We start from the raw sequence: 6,923 nt of genomic DNA on the forward strand, positions 1-6,923 counted from the left end.
AAGACAGTTTGCATGAGTTTCTCTCCCCCACTCCTCCTCCCCTCCTCCCCCTCCCATGTGTGTGTATGTACATGTGCAGCTTAAGTGTGTTTCTGCATTTTGAAACAAAATCTTCTTATGTAGCCCAAGCTGATGTTAAACTCATGATCATGCCTCCAGGCTTCTGGTGCTGGAATGACTGGCATACCACCACACTTGGCTTACACCTGCATGTGTTTTACACAGAATGGAAGCAAATGCAGTTTTATTTTCATACAGGGTAGAGGTTCTTATGGTATGATTAGATCCAATTTTCCATAGCCCTTGTTCAGGTGCAGGTAAGAGGAACTCAAGATTGGTGGTTTTGAAAAATGAGAGCTCGCCAGGCGTTGTGGCGCATGGCTTTAATCCCAGCACTCGGGAGGCAGAGGCAGGCGGATTTCTGAGTTCGAGGCCAGCCTGGTCTGTAGACTAACTAGCCGTTAAGAATATAATTAATTAATAAAGGATAACTTACTTAGATTTGCATCCCCCAAACTCTAACTACTGTTGCAGTTTCAGTTAATTAGGAGTATTTAGGGTCGTACCAGGTAAACTTGGGAGATTTTACAAGATCCAGAAACACAGAGAACATGACAAACTTCAGTGCTTTAAATGTGTAGTGTATCTTAGTCCTGTGCCCAATGAATAAGATCGCCAAAACACTGACTTACCTGGGCTGGAGAGGTGGCTCAGTGGTGAAGAGCACCAACAGCTCTTTCAGAGGTTCTGAGTTCAAATCCCAGCAACCACATGGTGGCTCACAACCATCTGTAATGAGATCTGATGCCCTCTTCTGGTGTGTCTGAAGACAGCTACAGTGCACTCACTATACACACACACACACACACACACACACACATATATATATATATAATTTCTACTTTCATATTTAATATATGTATTAAACTATTTTTTTTAAATTTTAATTCACTCGTTTTTTATAAGCCCTCATCATGTGACACACCAACATGTTTCATAAAACCTCCCACCAAATGCTCTGTCTTCCTTATGTATCTGCTCCTTTTCTCAAGCCATCTATTAACGCCCTGTTACTACTAGAAGTCAGCATATACCCTGACAGTCTGAGGTTAAATTCAGAATGTGATTCTAACTGGCTGAAACGGTAATGTGAACATCTGCATTCCACCTTGGAGATGCTGTGGAAGAATCCATTTTCTTGACTTTTCCAGCTTCAAGGAAACCCCCTTGCTTCTTCATACCTGAGCCTGCAACCGAATCTTTCTCATGCATGAGTCTCCTCCCTGAACTTTACCTCACATTTGCTGTTTACTACAGAATGTTTACAAGGTGTGAGTATCTGCCATGGTGGAGAAATACTGTTCTTCCATTGAGTTTCAGAGTGTAGTAATTCACTAAGACAGAAACTTGGGCTCCCTGCTAACCATCTTATTTATATCTGCATTCCTTCCCATACAGTCCATCCACTAATGCTCTCATGTGTATCTTTTTTTTTTAAAAGATTTATTTATTTATTATATGTAAGTACACTGTAGCTGTCTTCAGACACTCCAGAAGAGAGAGTCAGATCTCGTTACGGATGGTTGTGAGCCACCATGTGGTTGCTGGGATTTGAACTCAAGACCTTCGGAAGAGCAGTCGGGTGCTCTTACCCGCTGAGCCATCTCACCAGCCCCCTCTCATGTGTATCTTAAACTTTTCAGAGATTGCATGTTTACCTTGCTAAAGACTATTTATCAGCAGCTTTTCACTTTGCACAGAGAAACACTCATGTTCCTAACTGAGCTCTTCAAAGCTGTGTGCAATTTGGCCCTGCTTTCTCCAGTATCATCATTCACCCATTGTCATTTGGGATCACTACCTCCCAGAAAGGGTCTGGAGTGGCGTTTCTCTGCCTAATGCATTTCTACTTTCATATTGGTGAACTTCATTCTTTTCACAAATCTCATGTTTTATCTGTCACTTCTGTCTTAGTTTAAAGGCCGTTTCTCAGAAAATCTTTCCCTCTTGACTAAACTTAAACATTCCTCCAAAATCTTGCTCTGTCAGTTAAAATATTTGATAAAGAAATTATTTTCTTTGCTCCCAGGGTTATTTGTTTATTTATTCTGTGTCTCTTCTATATCAGAGTTTGAGAACTGAACCTTCATCTACCCAGTTGAGAGTGCCATGCCCACTGTTGAATAAAACGAGGGGTAGATACTCAGTTAACATAAGATGAGCAAAACAGGGAAACAGAAATGCTGACAATGATTATGGTAATGTGCTCCACCACTAGAGATCTCATTTTAAAAACATACTGAGTAACTGATGTGATAGATTTTAGATACTGCAGTCTCCTTCACTGGTGACTTCACCTTCAAGTTCAGGTACCGGCAGTCATCAGTGGTCACACAATATTAAATCCCAAGTTCCAGATATTAGTAATTCAACTTCTGAGTCCTAACCATATGCCCTGTTCCTATTGGAGCATGAGCATCTAGTTCACCATGTGCACACCACCAACTCATGTGTCACTTCACCTGTATTATCAGACCTGCTGTCATAGTATCATAGGACTGTGTTCAAGTAACATTTATTTTATTTAATTACGGCCCCGGCTGGTAAAGTAGTGAATGGAGCCATTTGGGTGTGCCAAACAGAATCTATATAATGCTTTCTTGAAGTAAAATGTGAAGACTCCCAACTTGAGAAGGAAAGAAAATACTGTAGGATAAAATTGCTGAGAAATGTAGTAAAGTGTTATGAGAAAGAATGCATTAATATAACTTTTATTAATTCTTGTTCTGCTTTATTACTAATTATTAATCTTTTGTGATTACTTTGTAACAAAGTTCATCACTGGTATATGCACAAGGTGTGTGTGTGTGTGTGTGTGTGTGTGTGTGTGTGTGTGTGTGTGTGTGTGTCACATTATCATCTCCTATTTTGAGAATCCACCGAGGTTTATAATTTGTATACCCCATGGATAAAGAGAAAATATTGTAATTAATTCCTAACAAATATTAGCTAGAAGTCTCATATAATTACCTTGCCCAGTAGTACTAACTTTCTAATTTTATATTCAGTGGTCTCAAAGAACCCAAGAGTACAGCTACAGGGTCAGTGTGGAATATAACAAGTGTTTTATGATCGGCATGTTAAGTACTTTGCGGAGATTATTTAATTTAAGCTCTATCTTTAATTTTACATAAGAAGAAGCTAGGACTTCAAGTATTAAAGCAAGTAATAACTGATGAATGTGAAAAAAAATTCATGAAAATCATGAGCTCTGTTGAAAAGCATACAGTTGCCATTGCAGAAAGAAGAGAAGGAAAACAATTGAGCCGTTAAGACAACAAGCAGGGAAAGGAAACCAGCTTAAAGCCAAGTGATGCACTCGGGCAGAAGACTGTTAGATGAATGTTGATTGGGAGGTAAAATCCTCGTGTGAATACCAGTCAGTCCTTACCTGGGTCCTGCCATAAATTTTGGAAAACAAATTAGTAAAATGTGCTTTTACTTAATACTGACTTAAATGAAAATTCAGAAATGGACTATACTTGCCTAAACCAAAGCCTTTTCCAAAAACCAAATTAAAATGTCTTCATCTATAAACGGAGTTTTCAAATAATGATAAGCAAGAGCAATCCTGAAGCAGAAGATGTGAGTATAGCAGGCACGGGACTACCACAGTTAGAAAACACGGCCTTGAAAGCCAAAGGTTACACAGCACAGAGCAATCATGCATGTGCTCCTGGAGTGCAGCACTTGTCCAGCAAAGGATTCTCTTCGCTTCTCCAGCCCAGTGCTTCTGCAGCACCAGTGACTAGGTGCATGAGAAAGGAAGATACAATCTGACTGTACGGGCTGGAGAGATGTCTCAGAGGTTAAGAGCACTGACTGCTCTTCCGAAGGTCCTGAGTTCAAATCCCAGCAACCACATGGTGGCTCACGACCATCCATAGTGAGATCTGACACCCTCTTCTGGTGCGTCTGAAGACAGATAAGGTGTACTTGCATATAATAATAAATACACCTTTGGGCTGGAGCAATTGGAGCTGGAGTTCAATTCCCAATAACCACATGATGGCTCACAACCATCTGTACAGCTACGGGGTATTCATGTACATAAAATAAATAAATAAATCTTTAAAAAATGCAACAGTCAGAAACTGATGGGAGCATCCCATTTGTTTTGAAAAGAGAGAACACATTGGGAAAATAAGAACAATGCAATGTTCATCTTTGCACTTGCAATCATACTAAATATGACATTATTGATCATCTAAGCAAAGATGACTGAAAGATTGAGGAAAAATTACTGTTACCATGAAAAGTCATGCATTGTGCCTAGCACAGCCTTCAGCTCTACCTACAACTTGATTTTCTGGGAGCTATTGTACAGACAAGTAAATTACATATGACTTATAGAAAAACTAAAAAGTTTTTCCATTAGATGTCCAAATCGCCATGCCAAGTAGCCACTCAACTGTCTTCCCTTCATTGTGAACGAAATCAATTTCGCTTCCATTTATGCATTCATTTTAATGTTCCTGAAGTATTCATGTGCTTCTTCTTTGAATCTATTAGAATCTATTTTTCATTTCTTCATTATGACTGAACATTCATTCAAGTATAAGAGTCATATTAGAATTATTAGAATTATATAATTCTGATTCTATAAATAACTATAAAAAGCTGATATTGTTTACATTGACCTATTTTCTTTTTGTCAACACATATCTCTCTCTTTCCTCCCTCTCCTCTCTCTCTCTCTCCCTCTCTCTTCCTCTGTGTGTGTGTCTCTGTGGTTTCTGTGTGTATGTGTGAATGTGTTTTAAAAGACAAAAGAACATTGCCATGACTTTATTCAGACTACTACAAATAGAAAAGATAGAGTTGGATTGCTTTGATAAGTTCAACTAAGATCACGTTCTCATTAAGATTATTATAATCCTCATTTTACTTCTGAGACTGTAAGAAACTTCAGGCAACTGAAAGATTAGATAAATTTCTCAATATGAAAGGAAAAGTAGCAGCAGAACTAACTACTGTTATTGTTATTATTATTCTTTTCCTTATTAATCATTTTATTTGTTCGGGTTTCAAATGTTATCCCTCTTCCCTGTCTCCCCTCCAGAAACTCCCACCTGATCTCCCTCTCCTTTGCCTCTTAAGAGGATACTTCCCACCCACCAAACCACTTCCAACTCACCCATCTAGCATTCTCCTTCTCTGGGGCATCAAGCCTCCACAGGAGCAAGCACCTCCCCTCTCCCTGATGCCAGGTGAGGCAATCCTCAGCTACATCCATAGCTAGAGCCATGGACTGGCCCATGTATACTATTTGGTTGGTGATTTAGTCCCTGGAAGATCTGAGGGGTCTGGTTAATTGATACTGTTTTTCTTCCTATGGGGTTTCAATCTCCTTCAGTTCCTTCATCCCTTCTCCTAACTCTTCCATTGGTGTTCCCAGGCTCAGTTCAATGGTTGGCTGAGTATCAATTTACCACAGCTTAAAAATATCCAAGAAGAGAAGCTAAGTTGAGAAATTATCTAGATTACTTTAAATGGTGAAACTGTCTGTGGCAAATTGTCTGGTTAATTGATGTCAGAGGGTCTAGCTCACTGTGGGCAGTATCATCCATAGTCAGTTGATCATAGAATGTATAAGGAAGCTAACTGAGCATGAGCCTGCTTGCAAGCCAGCAAGCAGCACATTCCATCATTCCTACCATATTTCATGGACTCTAAAGCAGCTTCTTAGGTCAAAGATAAAACTGTGAGACAGCAAGCAGGCCTGCTTTCAAGTTCCTGCCTTGCATTCCATCAGTGATGAGCTGTGATCTGAAATTACAAACTGAATGAACTCTTTCCTCTCCTGTTCAGTTTTGATCAGTTATCACAGCAGCAGGAGAAATGAAAACAGCATACACAAAGCTAAATTGTTGTCTTTAATTTTCCTGATTCTAATGATCATCCTGGTATAATTTATAGTCTGCTTAGAAATACTAATAATAATATGGAATAATGAGTTTACTATTATTCTGAATTTTGAGAAGGCCTGGGAGGAAGAGTCCTAAAGGAGATAATGAGGAATCAAATAAAAAGTGACTACCGAAGACACCAACCGAGGACAATAAAAACGTCTACTAAACAAAATGTGCTTTCTTCTGGCTCTGATCCAGAAGTGACTAAGTAAATAAAGCAGATTGGGGAAAGCTGGCAAAGTACTGAATGCAAAGGGAAGTCAGTTTGAATAAACTGAATCTCATAGGGCAAAGGAACCCACAAGGATCATTTAGACTACAGGTCTGTTAGGGAATCATCACTCATGCCAATTAATTGAAGACCTTGCCTTTTTTAATACAGAGGCCCACATATGCCTTACCTTGGTCTCTGAAAGGGCAAAAGGGACCTTTTTCAGAGGGTGTAAGAACATTATCGACCCGGGCACCATCCCCACCAGAGCAGAGGTGTCCACCCAGCAGCACTCTCACTGCCTGAGCTGATAAGGGAGCCATCTTTGCTCCAGTATGCCCAGGCTCCGGTCTTTGCTGGGAAGAGGGCAGACTGCAAAAGCAACACAGCTTCTGGACAGACCCCATTTCTGGCTCCAGCCATCTGGGCACCATCCCCTCCAGAACAGAGGTGTCCGCGCAGTAGCGCTGTCACTGCCTGAGCTGGTAAGGGAGCCATCTTTGCTCCAGTATGCCCAGGCTCCAGTCTGCACTGGTGAGAGTGTGGACTACAGAAGCTACACAGCTTTGGGATACACAGAAACAATCTACCTTCTGGGACAGACCCTGTTTCAGGCTCCAGACATCTGGAAAGGTGGCCACCCTGGAGGGTTCTGTCTGCCAGAGCAGGTGAGAGAGACATGTTGTGTCCAGGGTCCCTCAGAGTCTAGCCTGTGCAGGTGACTGTGCAAACTGCAGAGG

Source organism: Mus pahari, chromosome 7 (assembly GCF_900095145.1).
Source record: "Mus pahari chromosome 7, PAHARI_EIJ_v1.1, whole genome shotgun sequence".
In the NCBI taxonomy this organism is placed as follows: domain Eukaryota; kingdom Metazoa; phylum Chordata; class Mammalia; order Rodentia; family Muridae; genus Mus; species Mus pahari.